Source organism: Rattus norvegicus, chromosome 4, assembly GCF_036323735.1.
Source record: "Rattus norvegicus strain BN/NHsdMcwi chromosome 4, GRCr8, whole genome shotgun sequence".
In the NCBI taxonomy this organism is placed as follows: Eukaryota; Metazoa; Chordata; class Mammalia; order Rodentia; family Muridae; genus Rattus; species Rattus norvegicus.
The window spans coordinates 3,283,218-3,308,023 of NC_086022.1; positions in this window are offsets into that span (position 1 = coordinate 3,283,218).

Below are 24,806 nucleotides of genomic sequence, written 5' to 3' on the forward strand. Positions count from 1 at the left end.
CAGTCTATTTTCTGGTTCTTCTTTTCAAAATTTACATGTGGTGAAAGGATAATAAAAAGAAATTATATCAGGCATGATTGGCAAGTCAAATAGCTTCTCTAATCATAAAAGTCTTAGAGAAAATAAAAAGTGTGTTAGGAGAATGGTGTGAGGAAGTAAAATTTTCCAAATATTTGCTTGCAAGTGTGAGAGCCTAAGTTTAAACTCCCAAAACTAATGAAAATCAGGTTTGACAATATATATCTCTAATCCCAGTGTTGCTATCATATAATGAGAGAAAGGACAGGAGAATCACAGAAGGTCTTGGGACAGTTACATTGCTGTATATAGAAAATACACTGTCTCAAAAAATGTAAAGGAAATGACATCTGAATTTGTCCTCTGATGTCTACAAGTTGGTAAATTTGTTATGTACATTCCCACTCTCACACATATGAATGGCGTACACAGAAACACACACACACACACACACACACACACACACACACACACACATGCACACTCACATGCTCATACCTAATAAACACAGAGAAATAAAAAATTTAAATTTTCCCAGTCTGGCTTGGCCATATAAAAGACTGTTTGACTTGGTTTACACCCCAGGAACTGAGCCAGCATGTTAGCAGCTTCTGGTAGTGATGATCATTGCTGTAGGTATAAGGCTTGTTTACATAATAATGTAAGGATTTTCCTCATGCTAAGGTTAATGACTCCATAGTAATCGTGGAGATAACGTGACTCTGGGAGGCCTTGGGAAAGATCTCTGAAAATATGAGTTCAAGAATATGTAATTCCTTAACTTTGCAAGATATAAGCATTCAATATGACTTGTAAAAGGAGCTGTGTAGACTGAGAAAATCAGAGGAAGCTGGACTATAAGCCAGCTTGTCATACAGATACAAAGACAGGCAGATTCCTGAGACCATGATCAGCCTGAGAAATAGTTAGGTTAATCCAGGCACAGTAAAAAAATCATAATATCAGGATGGTATCCCACACAGTGAGCTCATTATCCGTGCTTACAAAAAAAGGCAGGTCTATGGACTTATTTGCACTGTTTAAAAAAATGTTTTGTTCTAAGAATGAATCTGCTGGTGTCATGGGAAACATGGGACACTGATTAATGAGATAATCAAAAGAGAATCTCAGATATTAACTGAATTGATATTTCAACAGAAGATTAGCTATTTGATCTACAAGACATGAATTTTATGTAATTGTAGGAGAAAATTTTCTCTAGAGGGAGAAGTCTGGAAACGTGTTGAGAGCAAACATAGGCCATCAGCTTTTAACTTAAAATTTGCCTTCAAGTTTGTTTGTTTTATTTCCACCTCTCTTAAACGTCCCTCCTCTAAAGAACTCATCTCCCATCCGAGGCTGGTCTTTGGCATAAATGAAAGTTTGATGTTGAAGAAGAGATATGGCATTAAATAGATTGGACAAATGATTAGGCTACCTACTCTCACCTACAATGTCAAGTTGTGGCTGACATTTGACAACCATACTTGCATGTGTGTAAACCTCTGCATTTTCCAGCATATTGTCGGTAATGCTGATATGTGCTCCTTCCATTCTCACAGAGAAAGTTACTAGGTGCATGTCCTGGCACATTCAATCACAACCTGCTTTGTATAACAAAATATCAAAGCCACATAATGAAACTTTCTTTTGGTTGTAAGCCTAGACAAATGATGCTCCAACATACAACAAAGAGAAATGATCCACTATGTTTATAGCAGACTTATTTATAATATCCAAAAGCTGGAAAAAAACCCAGATGCCCTGGGATCCAACAGAGGAATAGATACAGAAAATGTAGTACATCTACACAATGAAGTACTACTCAGCTATCAAAAACAATGACTTGATGAAATTCGTTGATGAAATGGATGGAATCAGAAAATATCATCCTGAGTGAGGTAACCCAATCATGAAAAAACACACATTGTATGCATTCATTGAGAAGTAGATATTAGCCTAAACACTTGAATTACCCAAGAAACAGTCCACAGACCACATGAAACTCAAAAAGAAGGGTAAGTAAAGTGAGGATTGTTTAGTCCTTCTTAAAAGAGGGAACAGAAATATTCATAGGAGGAAGCATGGAGACAAAGTCTGGAGCAGAGAGAGAAAGAATGGCCATTCAGAGCTTGCCCCACCTGTGGAATCTAGCATATATATATATATATATATATATATATATATCCACCACCAAATCTAGACAATATTGATGAAGCCTAGAAGTGCATGTGGACAATAGCCTACAGTTGTCTCCTGAGAAGCTCAGGCAGAACCTGACAAATACAGAGGCAAATGTTAGCACCAAACCATTGAACTGAGAAGGTGACCCCAAGTGGAGGAGTTAGAGAAAGGATTAAAGGAGCTGAAGGGTTTTGGACCCCCATAAGAATAACAATACCAACCAAGCAGAGTTCCCAATGACGAAACCACTGCCCAAAGACTACACATGGACAGACCCATGGCTCCAGTTACATATTTAGAAGTGGATGGCCTTGCTGAACACCAACGGAAGGAGAAGCCCTTGGTCCTGCCAAGGTTTGCCCCCTATTGTAAGGGAATTTCAGGGGGTTTGGGCAGGAAGCAGGTGACTGCTAGTATATTAGCTCAAGAAGAAGGGGAGGGGGATGAGGTAGGGGGCTTATGACCAGAAAACAGCGAAATGGAATAACAGTCAAAATGCAAATTATAAATATCCTATTAGAAAAAGAAACTAAATGATGTCTAAAAATTAAAAAAAGGAAAAGGAAAACAAAGTTTATTGTGAATCTTGGAAGAGAATGTCCTCAAATGGGATGGAATGGGAGGGTAAATCTAGAAATAGTTATACAGCATACTTGGACATACAATTCCACTAAAAAGTTTTCTTAAAGTCACATTAATAGCAATACAGTCATTTAGATGTTTGTAAACTCTCTAACATTGACTTGAATCAGAAAGTGTGATGGTTACTATGTGCTAGCTACTTGACAAGATCTAGAATTGTCTTAAAGACAAATCACTGGGTGTGTCAGTGGGGAGGAGTTTCAAGATTATTAAAATTGGAAAGACCTATCATAAATGTCGGTGACAACATCCCATAGGACTGAACACTAGAATGAATAAAAATAAACTGACCTGAACATGGGATCATCATTGTCTGCTAGATAACCAAGGACACAGTGGCACCAACTGCTTAATACTCCTGGAGCCATTCCTTCTGTGCCTTGATAGTCTGTATCTACTGATATGGTATTAAACAGAACAAACCTTTTCTTCTTTATGTCGTTCTTGCTAGGTATTTTGTATAGCAAAAAGACAAATAATAAGAACAAAAGAAAAGTGATGTGGGAGGATCATTGAGATTAGAATCTCATGCTTGGTCTACTGGCCCATGTCGTGTGGTATTTTCCAGTTTCTCAGGACTTTAGACAGGTGTTGTTTGGAAGATTAAATGACATATATTTAAAAAGTATACCCACTCTTGTTCAGTTATCAATCTTCCATATATTGGGAATATTACCTTTCACATAATCAGGATTCTCTCACCGATGTTTTCTGTAATTGGCACGGAGCAGGTATCTGCTAGTATATTAGCTCAAGAAAAGTTCTCCTTCTTCAGTTTGGCTTAAGAGTTAATGCTCATGGCCGCTGCAGAGAGCCCGTGGGCAGCACCCCACGAGCGAACTTGAGCCTCGGGACCACAGGTAAGACCAACTTTTCTGCTGCAAGAAAGCTGACTGGTGAGCTCAGGACACACGGAGGCAGAATTCCTCTAGGACCGGGCACGTCCTGTGTTTACTGGAAGTCCCACACCCGCGGATCACGGCCTGCAGCAGCTCTCTGCTCCCAGACCCCATGAGAGAGAGACCCAACTGCCTGGTCAGGTGGGCACTCGTGAGGCTGCAGAGCAGAAGAGACCACCAACACTGCCCACCCCTGCCCACATCCCTGGCCCAAGAGGAAATTGTATAAGGCCTCTGGGCTCCCATGGGGGAGGCCCAGGAGCGGCAGGACACCTGCCTGAGACACCGCTGGAACCTGAAGGAAACAGACCGGATAAACAGTTCTCTGCACCCAAATCCCGTGGGAGGTAGAGCTAAACCTTCAGAGAGGCAGACAAGCCTGGGAAACCAGAAAAGACTGCTCTCTGCACATACATCTCGGACGCCAGGGGAAAACACCAAAGGCCATCTGGAACCCTGATGCACTGAAAGGGCGGCGCAGATCTTCCTGGTTGCTACCGCCACAGAGAGCCCGAGGGCAGCACCCCTTGAGCGAACTTGAGTCTCAGGACCACAGGTAAGACCAAATTTTCTGCTGCAAGTGACCTGCCTGGTGTACTCAAGACACAGGCCCACAGGAACAGCTGAAGACCTGTAGAGAGGAAAAACTACACGCCCGAAAGCAGAACACTCTGTCCCCGTAACTGACTGAAAGAGAGGAAAAAAGGTCTACAGCACTCCTGACACACAGGCTTATAGGACAGTCTAGCCACTGTCAGAAATAGCAGAACAAAGTAACACTAGAGATAATCTGATGGCGAGAGGCAAGCGCAGGAACCCAAGCAACAGAAACCAAGACTACATGTCATCATCGGAGCCCAATTCTCCCACCAAAACAAACATGGAATATCCAAACACACCAGAAAAGCAAGATCTAGTTTCAAAATCATATTTGATAATGATGCTGGAGGACTTCAAGAAAGACGTGAAGAACTCCCTTAGAGAACAAGTAGAAGCCTACAGAGAGGAATCACAAAAATGCCTGAAAGAATTCCAGGAAAATATAATTAAACAAGTAGAAGCCCATAGAGAGGCGTCACAAAAATCCCTGAAAGAATTCCAGGAAACCATAAATAAACAAGTAGAAGCCCATAGAGAGGAGACAAAAAATCCCTGAAAGAATTCCAGGAAAACACAATCAAACAGTTGAAAGAATTAAAAATGGAGATAGAAGCAATCAAGAAAGAACACATGGAAACAACCCTGGATATAGAAAACCAAAAGAAGAGACAAGGAGCTGTAGATACAAGCTTCACCAACAGAATACAAGAGATGGAAGAGAGAATCTCAGGAGCAGAAGATTCCATAGAAATCATTGACTCAACTGTCAAAGATAATGTAAAGCGGAAAAAGCTACTGGTCCAAAACATACAGGAAATCCAGGACTCAATGAGAAGATCAAACCTAAGGATAATAGGTATAGAAGAGAGTGAAGACTCCCAGCTCAAAGGACCAGTAAATATCTTCAACAAAATCATAGAAGAAAACTTCCCTAACCTAAAAAAAGAGATACCCATAGACATACAAGAAGCCTACAGAACTCCAAATAGATTGGACCATAAAAAATCACCTCCCGTCACATAATTGTCAAAACACCAAACGCACAAAATAAAGAAAGAATATTAAAAGCAGTAAGGGAAAAAGTCAAGTAACATATAAAGGAAGACCTATCAGAATCACACCAGACTTCTCGCCAGAAATTATGAAGGCCAGAAGATACTGGACTGATGTCATACAGACCCTAAGAGAACACAAATGCCAGCCCAGGTTACTGTATCCTGCAAAACTCTCAATTAACATAGATGGAGAAACCAAGATATTCCATGACAAAACAAAATTTACACAATACCTTTCTACAAATCCAGCACTACAAAGGATAATAAATAGTAAAGCCCAACATAAGGAGGCAAGCTATACCCTAGAAGAAGCAAGAAACTAATCGTCTTGGCAACAAAACAAAGAGAATGAAAGCACACAAACATAACCTCACATCCAAATATAAATATAACGGAAAGCAATAATCACTATTCCTTAATATCTCTCAACATCAATGGCCACAACTCCCCAATAAAAAGACATAGATTAACAAACTGGATACACAACGAGGACCCTGCATTCTGCTGCCTACAGGAAACACACCTCAGAGACAAAGACAGATGCTACCTCAGAGTGAAAGGCTGGAAAACAACTTTCCAAGCAAATGGTCTGAAGAAGCAAGCTGGAGTAGCCATTCTAATATCAAATAAAATCAATTTTCAACCAAAAGTCAACAAAAAAGATAAGGAAGGACACTTCATATTAATCAAAGGAAAAATCCAACAAGATGAACTCTCAATCCTAAATATCTATGCACCAAATACAAGGGCACCTACATACGTAGAAGAAACCTTACTAAAGATCAAAACAGACATTGCAATTCACACAATAATAGTGGGAGATTTCAACACCCCACTCTCATCAATGGACAGATCATGGAAACAGAAATTAAACAGAGATGTAGACAGACTAAGAGAAGTCATGAGCCAAATGGACTTAACGGATATTTATAGAACATTCTATCCTAAAGCAAAAGGATATACCTTCTTCTCAGCTCCTCATGGTACTTTCTCCAAAATTGACCATATAATTGGTCAAAAACCGGGCCTCAACAGGTACAGAAAGATAGAAATAATACCATGCGTGCTATCGGCCCACCACGGCCTAAAACTAGTCTTCAATAAAAATAAGGGAAGAATGCCCATATATACGTGGAAATTGAACAATTCTCTACTCAATGATAACCTGGTCAAGGAAGAAATAAAGAAAGAAATTAAAAACTTTTTAGAATTTAATGAAAATGAAGGTACAACATACCCAAACTTATGGGACACAATGAAAGCTGTGCTAAGAGGAAAACACATAGCGCTGAGTGCCTGCAGAAAGAAACAGGAAAGAGCATATGTCAGCAGCTTGACAGCACACCTAAAAGCTCTGGAACAAAAAGAAGCAAATACAACCCAGGAGGAGTAGAAGGCAGGAAATAATCAAACTCAGAGCTGAAATCAACCAAGTAGAAACAAAGAGGATCATAGAAAGAATCAACAGAACCAAAAGTTGGTTCTTTGAGAAAATCAACAAGATAGATAAACCCTTAGCCAGACTAATGAGAGGACACAGAGAGTGCGTTCAAATTAACAAAATCAGAAATGAAATGGGAGACATAACTACAGATTCAGAAGAAATTCAAAAAATCATCAGATCTTACTATAAAAACCTATATTCAACAAAACTTGAAAATCTACAGGAAACGGAAAATTTCCTAGACAGATACCAGGTACTGAAGTTAAATAAGGAACAGATAAACCAGTTAAACAACCCCATAACTCCTAAGGAAATAGAAGCAGTCATTAAAGGTCTCCCAACCAAAAAGAGCCCAGGTCCAGATGGGTTTTGTGCAGAATTCTATCAGAACTTCATAGAAGACATCATACAAATATTATCCAAACTATTCCACAAAATTGAACGAGATGGAGCACTACCGAGTACCTTCTACGAAGCCACAATTACTCTTATACCTAAACCACACAAAGACACAACAAAGAAAGAGAACTTCAGACCAATTTCCTTTATGAATATCGACGCAAAAATACTCAATAAAATTCTGGCAAACCGAATTCAAGAGCACATCAAAACAATCATCCACCATGATCAAGTAGGCTTCATCCCAGGCATGCAGCGATGGTTTAATATATGGAAAACCATCAACATGATCCATTATATAAACAAACTGAAAGAACAAAACCACATGATCATTTCATTAGATGCTGAGAAAGCATTTGACAAAATTCAACACCCCTTCATGATAAAAGTCCTGGAAAGAATAGGAATTCAAGGCCCATACCTAAATATAGTAAAAGCCATATACAGCAAACCAGTTGCTAACATTAAACTAAATGGAGAGAAACTTGAAGCAATCCCACTAAAATCAGGGACTAGACAAGGCTGCCCACTCTCTCCCTACTTATTCAATATAGTTCTTGAAGTTCTAGCCAGAGCAATCAGAGAACAAAAGGAGGTCAAGGGGATACAGATCGGAAAATAAAAAGTCAAAATATCACTATTTGCAATGATATGATTGTATATTTAAGTGATCCCAAAAGTTCCACCAGAGAACTACTAAAGCTGATAAACAACTTCAGCAAAGTGGCTGGGTATAAAATTAACTCAAATAAATCAGTTGCCTTCCTCTACACAAAAGAGAAACAAGCCGAGAAAGAAATTAGGGAAACGACACCCTTCATACTAGACCCAAATAATATAAAGTACCTCGGTGTGACTTTAACCAAGCAAGTAAAAGATCTGTAAAATAAGAACCTCAAGACACTGAGGAATGAAATTGAAAAAGACCTCAGAAGATGGAAAGATCTCCCATGTTCATGACTGGCAGGATTAATATAGTAAAAATGACCATTTTACCAAAAGCAATCTACAGATTCAATGCAATCCCCATCAAAATACCAATCCATTTCTTCAAAGAGTTAGACAGAACAATTTGCAAATTCATCTGGTATAACAAAAAACCCAGGATAGCTAAAGCTATCCTCAACAATAAAAGGACTTCAGGGGGAATCACTATCCCTAAACTCAAGCAGTATTACAGAGCAACAGTGGTAAAAACTGCATGGTATTGGTACAGAGACAGACAGATAGACCAATGGAATAGAATTGAAGATCCAGAAATGAACCCACACATCTATGGGCACTTGATTTTTGACAAAGGAGCCAAAACCATCCAATGGAAAAAAGATAGCATTTTCAGCAAATGGTGCTGGTTCAACTGGAGGTCAACATGTAGAAGAATGCAGATCGATCCATGCTTATCACCCTGTACAAAGCTTAAGTCCAAGTGGATCAAGGACCTCCACATCAAACCAGATACACTCAAACTAATAGGAGAAAATCTAGGGAAGCATCTGGAACACATGGGCACTGGAAAAAATTTCCTGAACAAAACACCAATGGCTTATGCTCTAAGATCAAGAATCGACAAATGGGATCTCATAAAACTGCAAAGCTTCTGTAAGGCAAAGAACACTGTGGTTAGGACAAAACGGCAACCAACAGATTGGGAAAAGATCTTTACCAATCCTACAACATATAGAGGCCTTATATCCAAAATATACAAAGAACTCAAGAAGTTAGACCGCAGGGAAACAAATAACCCTATTAAAAAATGGGGTTCAGAGCTAAACAAAGAATTCACAGCTGAGGAATGCCGAATGGCTGAGAAACACCTAAAGAAATGTTCAACATCTTTAGTCATAAGGGAAATGCAAATCAAAACAACCCTGAGATTTCACCTCACACCAGTGAGAATGGCTAAGATCAAAAACTCAGGTGACAGTAGATGCTGGCGAGGATGTGGAGAAAGAGGAACACTCCTCCATTGTTGGTGGGATTGCAGACTGGTAAAACCATTCTGGAAATCAGTCTGGAGGTTCCTCAGAAAATTGGACATTGAACTGCCTGAGGATCCAGCTATACCTCTCTTGGGCATATACCCAAAAGATGCGTCAACATATAAAAGAGACACGTGCTCCACCATGTTCATCGCAGCCTTATTTATAATAGCCTGAAACTGGAAAGAACCCAGATGCCCTTCCACAGAGGAATGGATGTGGTACATGTACACAATGGAATATTACTCAGCTATCAAAAGCAACGAGTTTATGAAATTCGTAGGCAAATGGTTCGAACTGGGAAATATCATCCTGAGTGAGCTAACCCAATCACAGAAAGACATACATGGTATGCACTCATTGATAAGTGGCTATTAGCCCAAATGCTTGAATTACCCTAGATCCCTAGAACAAACGAAACTCAGGATGGATGATCAAAATGTGAATGCTTCACTCCTTCTTTAAATGAGGAAAAAGAATACCCTTGGCAGGGAAGGGAGAGGCAAAGATTAAAACAGAGACTGAAGGAACACCCATTCAGAGCCTGCCCCACATGTGGCCCATACATATACAGCCACCCAATTAGACAAGATGGATGAAGCAAAGAAATGCAGACCGACAGGAGCCGGATGTAGTTCGCTACTGAGAGACACAGCCAGAATACAGCAAATACAGAGGCGAATGCCAGCAGCAAACCACTGAACTGTGAATAGGACCCACGTAGAAGGAATCAGAGAAAGAACTGGAAGAGCTTGAAGGGGCTCGAGACCCCATCCATATGTACAACAATGCCAAGCAACCAGAGCTTCCAGGGACTAAGCCACTACCTAAAGACTATACATGGACTGACCCTGGACTGTGACCTCATAGGTAGCAATGAATATACTAGTAAGAGCACCAGTGGAAGGGGAAGCCCTGGGTCCTGCTAAGACTCAACCCACAGTGAACTAGACTGTGGGGGGGAGGGCGGCAATGGGGGGAGGGTTGGGAGGGGAACACCCATACGGAAGGGGAGGGGGGAGGGGGATGTTTGCCCGGAAACCGGGAAAGGGAATAACACTCGAAATGTATATAAGAAATACTCAAGTTAATAAAATAAAAATTTTGGACTGCAAAATGCATGTCGTGTAAGAAGTGATGGGACTCTACCAAAGATAAAGGAGAACTATTAGGTAGAATAAATATGACCGGATATAGTTAAAAATCCTTTCTTGCTCATAATAATGCACAGTATCAACTCTATGATATCTTTTTTTATAATAGATGATATGTAATTCTATGTAGGTTGGAAAATGGTAGGAAAAATGTCCAACAATTGGAAAACTATAGAATGCTCAAATGTCAAAGAGCAGTGATATCTAGGAAGGATCCATGGGTTATCTCTGGGTAATAAAATTGTAATTTCATAAAAAAAAAGAGTTAATGCTCACTGAATAGCAATTGTGATGCCAAAAGAATGAGACCACTGCCTGCATGGTGTTTGCAGCAAGAAACCCAAGAGAACTGAATGTGGTACTCAGCTTACTTTCTGTTTTTCCTGTGTCTGGGATTCTAACCCATAGTAACACTAACATTTTGAGTAATTCTTCCTATAGTTAGCCTAATCTGGAAAAGCCCCCATAGAAACACCTTCAGATTTGTACCCAGGGTATTTCAAGAGCATGTTGAGTTGACTATCTGTATTATGCTGTCAATGAAGCACATGTGTTATATTGAATTGAATAACTACAATCCATGTTCTTGTAGAAATAAACTTGTTTGTAATGCGTTGGCTGACTCACCAAAGCAATGGTTCTTTGAAATAAACTGTTTGTAAGTTTAGAGGGAAAGAACACAGTGTGCTGGCCACTATCTTGTTGACAATTTAGAGCAGCACTGCTCCAAATCAAAGGCACTTCATATTCTAAATGACACTCAGCAGGTTATATCTGATCTGTGTTAGTTTGCCATTCATAATTAGAAATAAAAAGAGGGGGGTTGGAGAGATGGATCAGCGGTTAAGAGCATTGACTGCTCTTCCAGAGGTCCTGAGTTCAAATCCCAGCAACCACATGGTGGCTCACAACCACCTGTAATGAGATCTGATGCCCTCTTCCTGTGTGTCTGAAGACAGCTGCAGTGTCCTTGCATATAATAAATAAATCTTAAAAAAAAAAGAAATAAAAAGAGATAGAAAGTTACTTAGTGGTAATGTGCTTGGTGAGCAAGTCTGGAGACCTGTGTTGAACCTCTAACCCTGTAAAGATGGAATGAGAACTGACTACATCAAGCTATACCTATGTAGCATGACATGTGCACCTAAACACACACACACACACACACACACACACACACACACACACCATATATATTTACATACACACACCATATACATTTACACACACACACCATATACATTTATACACACACATACACAACGTACACACAGACACACACACACAATAACAGTTGTAAATAAATAAAATTTAAAAAGTATTTCCTATTGATTTTTGTAATTCATGGATTATATACGCTACATGTGTAAAATAAAATAAAGGAGAAAGTTGGTTTGGTCAAGTTCTTGCCTTGCAAGGATGAGGACCAGAGATAATTCTCTCAGAACCCACACAAAAAACAAAAGCTGGTCATATCGGTGTGTACTTATAATCCATTTGTTGGAAGTAGAGATAAACAGACCACAAAGCTCTCTGGCCAGTCAGATTAATTTATATACCTGTTTCCAGGCCAGTAAAAGACACTGACTGTCACCAAAAGTAGGGGATAATGTTGGTGACACCTGAGAAAAGAGACACAGTTTCAGATGCTGGCTTCTGCATGCACAAACACCTATCGGCCTGCACATACAATCTGTGTGAAGAGAAAGAAATAGAAAGGTAGACAGAGAAGATGAACCTTAAATCAAATTTGCAATTGTTATCTCGGAGCTAAATATTCTCATGTTGAGTACAAAAAATGTTCTAGTTACAGACATTTAAAGCATACAGCTGCATAGGTAGATCACTCCATAAGGAGATAGTGCTGTTCAGCTAAACTCACAGCATCCTAAGGCATGAGCTTAAGGCACCTTTGGGGAGCTGACAGGCCGAGGAGCTCAATTTTGCAGTCTGATCCTAGACGTAAAGGGAAATCTCTGGTACCCAGCACTGCCCAATGACTCACATTCCATTTTGCTTAAAAATGTGCTTATAAAATTTTTATCTGATGCTCTGTATTACTGTTGTGAAATATTAAATGTTAATAAATTATTCAACCCAATGGAAAATACTGCAAATATTCTGGAATTTTATCAAGTGACTCTTGAGTGACGGGTCATTTAAAGACTATTTATGAGCAGAACCCTCTCATAAAGACTTCCATTCATTTTTCTCCCCATATATGACCTTATATTCTGGAATTTGAGCTGTAAATAAATATGCAAAGAATCAGCGTTTGGTAGTCAAGTGCTTTAAATATTTGGAGAGGAGTGTGATAGAGATATAAAATCCCGCTACGGTAAGAAACAAGAGATCTGAGCGAAACCAGGCCCAAATTTTGAAAAAACTCAAACTGTACGAGATGGTCTCCAAAATGTCCTTTACTCTTGATCCTTTTGGACACGGGTTGTGGTTAGGGAAGCTAGATGATAGCTATAAATAGATGTCTAAGGAAGTAGGTGTGTCTGTTTTCATGAGAGGTTAGGGGGATGCCAGAGAGCAAGTAAAACTGGAAGACAAACCCAGCTCATTTTAAGATTAGCTTTAAAGATGATATCAGTACATGAGCACATTTAGCCAAAGGTATTTGTTCACAGCCACAAAAGTATCGAATATAGATACCATATACACACCTGGATGTTCCAATTTAGACTCATCCCTCCTATTTGTGGGTCTTCATGAGGGAGGAACTTCATGTACTGATGAAAGCCATGGGCTTACCATCTTAACGTATGTAAGAGGCAGGGGCATATGGGGTTGCACAGGGAGCAAAAAACAGAGAATACTAGTAATGATCTAAGAAAGCACTTCTGAGCCCACTCACCCACAAATCCATCTTCACCAATTTGCTCTGCCTCACCAATACAGGGTGATACTCTCACGCAAATCAAAATATTTACCCTCTTAACATGCTTGGACTCTATTCATTAGGAAACTCATTATTTTCTAATTTATTGTGATGGAAAACTTGCTTTATATTTTTTACAATTGTCAAAATTAAGGTTTAAGTCTAAGCTCCCTCTGCCTATAATAGTGTTCTCCCACCCCCTCTGGAGCTGGGGACCGAACCCAGGGCTTTGGGCTTGCTAGGCAAGCGCCCTACATCTGAGCTAAATCTCCAACCCATAGTCGTCTTAAATATGTACACAGTACATACAGTACAGTACAGTTGATACAAGTGCTTTCAGAGACCCTTCCCAGATTAACTGCCCTCAAAGACACTGACCAGCTCCCTGTTTATTGAGATTGATCTTGTATCCAGAAGCCCAGTCTCTGTCTCAGTCTCTGTCTCTGTCTCTGTCTCTGTCTCTCTCTCTCTCTGTGTGTGTGTGTGTGTTTCTGTCTCTCTGTCTCCATCACTCTCTCTGTCTCTCTGTCTCTTGGTATCTGTCTCCCTCTCTCCCTGTCTGTCTCTGTTTCTGTCTGTCTCTGTTTCTCTCTCTGTTTCTCTCTCTGTTTCTCTCTCTCTAACTCTCTCTCTCTGTGTGTTTGTGTGTGTGTGTGTGTGTGTGTGTGTGTGTGTTATAAAGTGTCTAGGTGCATGTGCACATATGCTTACATGAATGTGGAGATTAGAGGTCCACTTAAGCTATCATTCCAAAGGAGTCATCCACCTTCTTCCTGAGACAGTCTCTTAGAAACATAAACACACCAAAATGGACTAGACAGGCTAACCAGGGATCTCCAAAAGTCCTTCTATCTCTGCCACTCCAACAATAAGGCAATGGTGTTCTCTACTCATTATGGAGAGAAAGCTCCATTCCATAATAATTAAGAGCTAATTAGCCCCAGATGCTTTGGATTACACTCACCAAGTTGACCCTAAAATGGATGTCATGTCCAGGAATAGAAATGCTTGCTTCACATTTTATGCACTTGGTGCAACACACAGGAATTCGAAAACTAGAGAACAGAAGTGTGAGGATAAGATTTTCTTTGTTAAGCACATAGGGAGCCAAAGGTTCATGAATGGATCTCAGTGCTGGGGACCATTTTAAACAAACAAGGTATTCAGAGTGGGATCTATACTCTTCGGAGTGGCTCTCTTTCTTTGTGTCTCTTAAGTTCTGCTTTGCTAGGGAAGTGACTCAACTTGTTGCCACCCCTCAGTGAGCTGATCTTCCATTGGTATGGGTTTTTTAATTCCTCTTGTCTCTCTCAGTCAGCAAGTATTCAGGAAAGTAGGATTCCTTTCTCCCTAGGGAATGAAAGCTAATGGATGTCTAATTCAATAGTTCTCATGTTGTAAAGTGCTGGTTACTAAAAAGCTATTTCAGAAGATTCAGTGGAGACATTTCCACCCACATTCCCCTGAGAAAAATCTCCATTTATGCCAAATCCTACATGCTTAATTGGGTCGGTGGGTTTGCAGGTCAAAGGGGCTTGCTGGACTAGGTTCCACACTCAGTACTCAGGGCATCCATACTCCGTTAAACGTTGTTTGACAAGCATCAGTCTGACAAGTTTGTTTTCAGTGCCCTTGACAGTTAGCAATTTACCATATCTGGCACAAGCTCAGGGGCAGACTGTATTTTGCATTTTATTTCTTGTGTCTATTTGGAGGGCACTCTTCCTGCTTCAGGTCAGGTGCCATTAGACCTGAGTAAAGTATGAATCCTGTCAGTGAAAGTGAATTTTATTTGTCAACATGACAGAACATAGAATAACCTAGTAGATAAAGCTCTGGCAATGTCAGGAAAAAATTTCTAGATGGGGTTAACTGAGATGGGATCCCAATGTAGGTAGGAGACCTAACTAAAAGTAGGGAGGAGCATTGACTTCCTGATTTGACTTCCCTTCAGTAATGAACTTAACTGGGGGATATAATATAAATGAGTACTTCCTCCCCTCAGATGTTTTTGGTCCAGATATTCTATCATAGTAATAACCAAAACTAAGACAGCAAAGAAGCTGATAGTGCCTGCACTGTCACAGTACTGAGAACAGGGCATAGGCCTGGGGGATTTAAGAAAAGACACACCCTCAGCTTATTTGTGTATGATAATGCCAAAACTTTACTGAGCTTCACAGAATATATACCCCAAGTTCATCAGTTAGAGAATTCCAGGAAACACAGTGGAAAAACAAGGTTACACCATCAGGAGAAAAACAGGAACAAAACACAGGACCTGACTTAACAGTGTTACTGCTCAGCTGTTACTGCTCAGCAACCAAACTGAAAGGCCAAGATGTTCCTTTGTTAGGAAGAAAAGTTTTCACATGAATCAGCAAGACTCAAAAGGGGGCAAAGACTGAGGGATCCCTGGAGGGTCCAACAGAAACCTGGGAGTGGAACAAAAAAGATTAGTTCTTCTTGGCAGATTTAGAAGCAGAAACAGCACAAGAAGTAGGACCAAGCTGTGAACCTGAAGGGGAGGATCCTGCTGATGCCTCTGTTCCTCCTCATCCAAGTTTGATATTATATTTAAAAGTTTACTGCTTGATGAATAAAGAATGATTCGCTTTCTTTTATAGGGTATGCTCTTATTTCTTAGTAGAAAAATTATTAACGGAGTGAAGATTTATGCTTCTTTCTATGATTTCATGTTGTTATGGACAGATGAGTATATAGAGCCCCCAAACACTGCAAATGGTGTTTGTCTGTTACTATCCTAAATGCATCTGTAGAGACACCCCCAGCATGGTTGTTGTGAGGGGTGTAGTCTGTGGAATATGATGATGACAGTAGGTGGTAGCTCCTCTACATTCTTTCTCTCCCTTCTCCTCCCATACTCTTCTATCTCCTCCTTCTCCCATTTGCCACTCTCTCCACTTGTCCCTTATATATTCCTCTCTACCCTCCCCCATTCTCTTCTATCCCCTCCTCTCAACCATTCTCCTCTCATTTTCTGTCTTTCTTATTATTCTTCTCTCCTCTACACTTATGTTTTTTTCCCCTAGTCGCTCATTTCTCTATTTTTCTCTTCCCTTTCTCTTCATCTCACTGTACTCCATTGTGCATATCTTCTCTTCTTTGGGCTACCTCTCTCCCCTCAGCTCCAGGAACGTTTGGGAAGCAGTTGACTTTGAGGATTCTGTAAACTTGGAGCCTGAATCCCCTCAGGCTCTGCAGATGAAGGGCTTGACAGGGTTTGATTTTTGACTAAATGAAGCCAATTATGTGAAGACAAATCCTACCTCTTCAATTACCCCCTCAGAGGCATTATCTACATCAAGCCACCTAGGTTAATTAAATTTGCTGTTATTTAATCCAGGCTTGGGGAGTCATTTTCGAAATAAATGTTTTACCCAATGAAGAAAAAGCCAGGCTCCTAGTACATAGATAGGAATAGGTAGGATACTGGTTTTTGTTTTTGTTTTTGTTTTGTTTTGTTTGTTTGTTTGTTTTTATGTTTTTTAATTTTGTGAATAGATGTTGACAGTGATGACATTTCAATTAGCTTTGTTTTACTTGAGGGAATTTTCACCCTCCTCTGGTTTTCTAATTACATCCTCAGTTGAGTTTGTTTTGCCTTTCAAGACCACTGGCTCTTGAAAGTCACTTACTGTTTTGTTGTTGTTGTTTGTTTGTTTTTTGTTTTGTTTTGTTGTTACTGTTATTGTTGTAGTTGCTGTTGATATTGTTGTTGTTTTTCTACACTGACAGGCTTGTTCAATAAACAGCATGCAGACTAGAGTGCACCTGAACAAAGCACAGTAAAATTACAATGCTAGAATTTTAATGTCAAAAGGTTAGGCACACCTGAAGGCATGGTGCATTTAACAGACCCCTCAGTTAGCAACTCCAAGAATTTTTTCTCCTTTGCCTTTAGGCAGTTTTCCCTATTAAGAAAACCACTTTGAGGAGTTCCTAGTTACATTTTTTGCCCATGGTCCTCAAGGCACCTTGATAAGCCAGCTCTCAACCTGTGTTTTCACATAGAGCTGTGGGCAGAATGAGTCCAAGCACCTGTCTGCTGTGTGCAGACAGCAAGACCTAACCTAAAAGCAGATAATGAGTTTCCAATACTGCATTCTCAGCTCACATTTTCCATCTTGTCAAGAGGTAGATGATTCAGAAGTTAGTTGTCTTGTGACTTGGCACCTTGCTTTCCATCAAAACAGCATTACCAGCCTGAGTAATGCCGCTAAGTCTGTTGAGGAAAACCAATTCATGACAATGCTTTATATCCATTTCAACCTTTTTTCTCCAAAACATCTTTCATAATTTTGCAGAAGGTATCTCAGTGACAAATTGAACAAATCCCTTCACCTCCAATAACTTGAAAACTCACACCCCTAACCTGACCGGTCCAGCAGTTTCAGTTATTCAGCGTCCCAAATAGGCGCTACCTGAGGGTCAAGGGGAGGAGAAAAGAAGGAGACCAAGCAAGTGTCTGTTGTTAAGGTCTCATTTAATGGGGCAAGCGTTACAGGTTTTAAGGCTTTCAGATAGGGGGAGTGACCTTTATGAAACACAAAGGAGGGAGGGGTGAGGGTATTCTTGGCACCGATAGCAGGAAGCAAAAAGGTCATCTGGTGGAGACATCTGGTATTTGCTTGAAGACATGTGTTGTTTGCTCAGGCTGAAACATCCTGTGACTGTTCCCGGAATCTTCCTGTGCCATCAGTTCATGGGAAAGGCTTTTATCCAACGATCTCATAATCTTGCAGCAGCCATCTTAGGGCTGAGTGTTCTCTGACTGCACACTACCCCTTCAAAGAAACCATCTCCTCTACTGCACCAGAATGAAGGAAAACCAGAAACATATCTATTTTATCACAGGTAAGACCAAGAACCAGGTTGCTAACTCAGCCTAAGTGAAATGTCTCTGAAAGCATGACTTGGAAGTAATCTATATAAATGAGCCCATTGATGAGTACTGTGCACAACAGCTGAAGCAATTGTAGGCCAAGACCTTTATGTCAGTTATCAATGAAAGACTACATCTTCCAGAAGATGAAGAGGAAAGGAAGAAAGAGGAAGAGAAAAAGACAAAATTTGAGAACCTCTGCAAAATTAAAAAATATATTTTGGAGGAAATCATTAAAAATGTAGTTGTGTCAAACTGATTGGTGAGATCACCATGCTGCATTGTCACAAGTACAAATGGGTGGACAACAAACATGGAGAGAATCATGAAAGCTCAAGCCCTCAGAGACAACTCAACAATGGGTTACATGGCAGTAAAGGAACACCTAGAGATAAACCCTGATCACTCCATACTGAAACCTTAAGGTAAAAGGCAGAGGCTGACAAGAATGACAACTCTGTGAAGGATCTGGTCATTCTGCTGTATGAAACTTCACTTCTGTCTTTTGGCTTAAGTCCAGAAGATATCCAGACCCATGCTAACAGGAACAACAGGACGATCAAGCATGATCTCGGTATTGAAGAGGATGATCCTACTGTGGGTGATACCAGTGCTGCTATAAGTGAATAACTGCCACCCCTGGAGGGAGATGACAACATATCACAGATGGAAGAAGTAGACTAGGCTTCACCAGAACTATGTGTTTGATGTGTACTTTCAATCCTACTGATAATATATTTTTCATGTTTTTGTTAACATTTAAAACATCTATGTGGCATGAAAATTAAAGGGAAGATAAAACTTCTACATGTGATACTGTAGGTGTGACTTAAGAGGTTGATAGAACATTTGTTGTAAGACATAATGTAACCTACTGTTAATGTTAACCTCGTGGTCTAAAGTGTTTAGCTGTTGGGCTGGACTCCTTAGTAAACCAAATTAAGATGGCTTAAGTTTCATCTTAAGTTTTTTATTCATTTCATGTAGTTAATTCTGCATGTATTAGTCTACGAAGTAAACACAAATTAAAACAGCTTGACAGAAGAATTCCCACAAGTGGCTTGTTTCCTAAAGTACCAAAAACAAAACTGTAAGTTTCCCTAGGTCTTCTAACTCAGCAAGGCTTGTGAATCAAAATAAGTTTGTGCCCAATCACATTCTACTTTAAAAGGTAAATATGGAAGAGAGAAAAATAAAAATATAAAAATCTCACCCACCCATCAGAATTCAACTTGTAATCTTTAGAAAATGCAAGTATTTGGATATTATTTTGATATCCTTTTTCTTGAAATAAAAAATGAAACAAATGAATTCGACAACTATGTTACTGAAACATTACTATGAAAAATAAATTATTCATGAGCATAAAAAACATGAAGGTGATAATGCTTTAATCACAGGCAATAATGCCTTCGTTTGCATTGATAAAACATTTGTGGAAGCCTTAATGTGCCAGCTTACTAGGTAAGAAAAGGAATTTTTTATAGCCATGCTAGTGTTTCTTCTTAGGAGAAAGATACAGTTTGTGCGCTCCAAAGCCCCAGAGGCTTCTCTATATTTGTAGCTGCCTAGAGGGCATCTGCTTTTGCTTCTTTGCCAAGCAGTAGTGTCCTTGGTTTTTCTTAACTATCTGTGACCATAAGGCATTATAGGAAGTTCTGTTGTCCATCTTCCTGAAAGACCCTCAGAATGAGGAGACTCTCACTCCAATTCTGAGGACACACATCACCCCACGCATACACGGGACTCATGTCTCGATGCAAAAGCCAGAGGTTTATTCGGGATACCAGTGCACTGGGGCTTGACAAGGTCCTCCCTCTCTTTCAATCTCAAGACCTAGCTTGAACCTAACATACCTCTTGCAGTCAGATCACTGTGGTTCCTATATACCTCCCTGCTGAATTTTCTCAGAAACTTCAATGCTCTTCTCCATCAGTTTTTGTCTCTGAATCAACTCCTGTTTGGTTTGCCCCAGTGCTGCTGCACTAATGCCATGCCCCTGCTAACTTTTTCAGGTTGCATCAACTATCTCTTTTGTGTCTTTCACAGCTTGGAGACCGTCAATAAGTATTGAATGAAGCAGAGAAAATTCGGAGAAATATCTTTTGAAAGTCATTCTAAACATTTATGAACTCAGTGCATCTGCACTTCAACACAGTGAAAAAAGGAGCTCTGGCATTTTAGGGTAGCAGGTCCTACAGAGTGAACATAAAGAAACTGTATTCCAAAGGTACTGGCTATATGGAGAGACAGTGGATAACAGCTGCCTCTGCACAGGTTCCCCTGGCACCCACAAATGCTTCATCCCACAATCCTCAAACCTGCCTCATACCAACAAGGAGGGGATGGTCTTAGACAAGTGGAAGCACCAGATTGATCTGTGACTGCCTATAAAGGCCACATGGATAAGGGCAGAGCGATCTCTGCTAGGCATAAACACAAATTCATAGCTCGGTGGTATTGGTTGTTCTTTTAGCAGAAAATAGACTTGTTTGGAAGATGTACCTACTCAAATCATGCCTGGGACCTGGGCAGTATTTTGGTTGCATTCCTGTAGCTGCAGTCCCTGACTAACTCCCTGAGTATGTGAGTGCAAAAAGGCCTGTGCAGCAGTACAATCTCTGTTCCTTGTCGTGGATACTTTAGGATGAGCAGCTAAAGTCTCCCACTGCTTTGAATTCCTGCACCATGGTTGGCTATACTTTCAAATATGAGCAAAAATAAACCCTGTGTGCTTTAAGTTGGTTTTGTCAGGATATTTTATCACAGGTGCAAGGAAAGAAGTTCAGAAATCACTACAAGATGAAGTAGGATATGGAGGAGAAGTGGTGGAAAACATTGGGAAGAAATTACAACCTAGATTGAGAGATTCCTACAGGGGAGAATTTGCATGCCAATCAAAGCCAGATACCACACAGAGTGAGAAGAGTAAAAAGATGAGTGATACCACAGCTGAAGTTGAAGAAGCACAAAAGAGTGAAACTCTCACTTTAACATTGTAATTATGGGAGCTGAGGAGATAGGATAGACAAAAGAATGCTTTACATTCAATCATTTGAAATTATATTTAAACCCCAGCACCCACATAAAAAGAAGGGCATGGTGACAAGCATCTGTATTCCAAGCTCTGGAAATGTAGACAAAGGAGTATCCCTGGGGCTTACTGGCTACACAAGGAAGTGAGATCCAGATTGAGTAAGAGATCTGTCTCAGAAAATAAGGTGTAGAGTACCATAAACTTGGCATAAACTCTGGCCCTAATACATACACACACAAATGTGTGCATACTCATACTTCTTCAATTTTATATATATATATATATATATATATATATATACATATATATACACATACATACACACATGCGCGCGCGCGCGCGCACACACACACACACACACACACACACACACACACACGTATTCTGAGTGTTCCCTGAAACAGGGAAGACTAATGTCTCACAGATTTCACAGGGAAGGGTTTCTGTGCTAGAGGTCAGGGGTGGGTTTTCCCATCGGGAAGTCTAAAGTTGATGCTAAGCTGAAACATGACAAAATTAAATGAATGAAAAAATAAAGCAGCAGAGATGGCTATTTAAAGGGGAAGCTACAAATTACATCAGCAGGAATTCTTTGCAGTGATCAAACTACACTTGTTTACAAGAAGATCCTTAATAAAGCACTTCAAATAGAAGCTGTGGACTGTAGTAAATTAGCCGAATACCGATCCCAGAAGAATTCTACAAAACACAAATTGTTAAATGCTAATTCATTGAATAACCAATTTACCTAAAACTCGCAGAAGACTCCTATAAAACTAGTTCTCACTGTTTACCTTTATAGCAATGGTAAAAATCTAGAGTGGCCTTGTCCCAAAGCTTGCACACATGAGCACTTTTTTTTAATACTTACAGATGTGGTTTGATGTGTATATAGTGATGATATGTATTCTGGCAGATGGTATATTTCCTTTGTCTCTACTGCCTATTCTCTACCTCCAAAACCAAAATGGTGTTAAAAAAAAACATCAATCAGGGGATGGTGGCTCATGCCTGAAATTCCAGCACTTGCTAGGGTCATTTTCTCTTCTTTGCACAGAAGTTTCAGGTGAGTCACAAAATCAGATTGCCTTTCACCTTGGCTGTCTGAGCTCAGTATTTCATTAACTAATAGCAAATCACTCTTATTAGAACATGCTCGAATACAATAGATAGGGGAAATAGTCTTACTCATAGGAAATAGTGTTGGCATAGGAAAAAGTAGCCTTAGCATTGGAAGTAATATGAAGAATAAATGGCACCTTGCAGAACAAAATAAAACTTCTGAATGGCAAAAAACACTGTCATTAGACAGCATGGCATCTTACAGAAAGGAATAAAATTTACCAACTACATATCTGATATATTGGGAATATTTGAAATATCTAAAAATCTAAAAAAAAAAAAAATTCCCCGACATCAAGAAACCAAACAACTCAATTAAAAATAGGGTACAAATTAAACAAAGAGTTATCAAAGATGAAATGAAAATGGCTAAGAAACACACAAATGATCAATATCCTTAATCATCAGGAAAATGAAAATGAAAGCTACTTGGAGATTTCATCTTACATCAGTCAGAATCGCCAAGATCAATGAAAGGATGTGAACTAAGAGAATGCGCTTTCATTCTGGTTAAGCCTGAAACTTATACAGTCACTATGGAAATCAGTGTGATGGTTCCTCAGGAAGCTGGAAATTTACCTCAAGATCCAGCTATAATATTCTTGTACATATATGCAAAGAATTTTTTACTTTCTGCAAACACATATGCTCAATCATTTTCATAACTGCTCCACTCATAAAAAAATGTGATACATTTAAGTATTAGAGTATTACTGGATCATTTTTAAAAAATGAGATTATTAAATTCCCAGGTAAATGGATGATGCTAGAAAGTAATTTATATGGATGAGGTAACCCAGATCCCAAAAGACAAATGTAGTATGTATTTACATGTATAAGAATGTTAGCTTTTAAATCTTTGATAAAGGTATACTCCATATAATGGCCAGAAGTTAGGTACAGAGTAAGTTACTGGAGGGGAGAAAGTGATACGGGTCTCCCTAGCAAGCAAAAGTAAAATAGATATTTATGGATGGACTATAAGGCAAATATCAAACAGGAGGTAAGAGAAGAACAAAGACAGAAACACTGGGAAAGACAAGGAAGACTAAAGGCCATTTGAGGTGTCATGGAAACTTGCTATTATAGAAACTTGCAATATTTCTGAAGGTAAATGGAATTATCAAATAGCTGGGAAGACAGAACACCAACAAGACATCTCTCCTCACCATATAAAACCTTCCAGTAGAGAAATGGGTTGCATCAATTAACATAATTAAAAGAGTTCCCCACAAACATGCCCAGAGGCCAACCTAATATTGGCAAAACCTATCTGAAACTCTCTTTCTAGCTGATCCTAGGTTCTCTCAAGTTCATAATTAAAGCTAACCATCACAAGCCAGAAAAAAGCCAACATGGCCAGAAAGGGATCAGGAGCAAGTAGATATGTGGAATAAATTAAGTATCCAAAAATGTTGTATATAAGTGTGGTCGTCTGAATATACCTGGCACAGAAAGTGACAACATTAGTAGGTGGGACCTTGCTGGAGAAACTAGGAATGAGATTTGAGACCCTCCTCCTAGCTGTCTGAAAATAGTTGGCTCCTGGATTCCCTTTGATGAAATGTAGAATTCAGCTTCTCTAGCATCACTCCTATCTGGACAGTGCCATGTTCCTGCCTTGATGATAATGAACTGTGGAGCTGAATTTGCATACCAACTCTAATTCAATATTGTCCTTTATAAGAGTTGTCTTGGTTATACTGTTTCTTCACAGCAACAGACAGTCTAAGACTGTTCATTTGAAATTTTCAGGGAAGAATATATTTAAAACAAAGATCAGAGCACACAGAAGTTAATGCCTGTAAGTTTTTTCCTCAGAATTTTGGAGAACAACAGTACAAGGTGAGCAGAAATAAATGGTAGACAAAGAGAAATAATTGTAATATTCAAATTTCTCTATATTAATTCTACCAATAGGATGAATATGTATTATAAAATGGGGATCTATTAGTCTGACTTATGTGATACACCCTGGGTAGTCAAGTTGTCAGCTCCCATAGAGGGCAGACTGAGACCTCACCAGCTGTTCTGTACTTAAGACTGGATGACTCAGAAGTCTCAGTCTGATAATAAAGGCCTGGGGGATCTCCTGAAGAACTGGAGTCATCAGTTTTCATTGGAACATTGAAGAAGCTGGGTTCTAGTATTTATAAATGAACAATCAATATAACTACAAGAGGTTAGGTACAAATATAAAAATAACGGACAGATCAGAAATAATAGCTATGTACTCTGACAACAGGAAGTCAAAGCAGTGTAAGAGAGAATCCTGCTTTCTCCTCAGTCCTCCTTCCCACTGGGCCTCCAGATGATCCCCCTACTCTGAAAATGCGCCCCTATTCTAGCTAATCCTTCCTGGAAGTGTGTGCCAAGTCACACATCTCTGAGTGGATTCCATATCCAACCAGGCTTGCAATGAAGGTTAGCCATCAATTAGGATCTCCTCCCTTGTCCTTCAATGCCCCATGCCTAGTGCT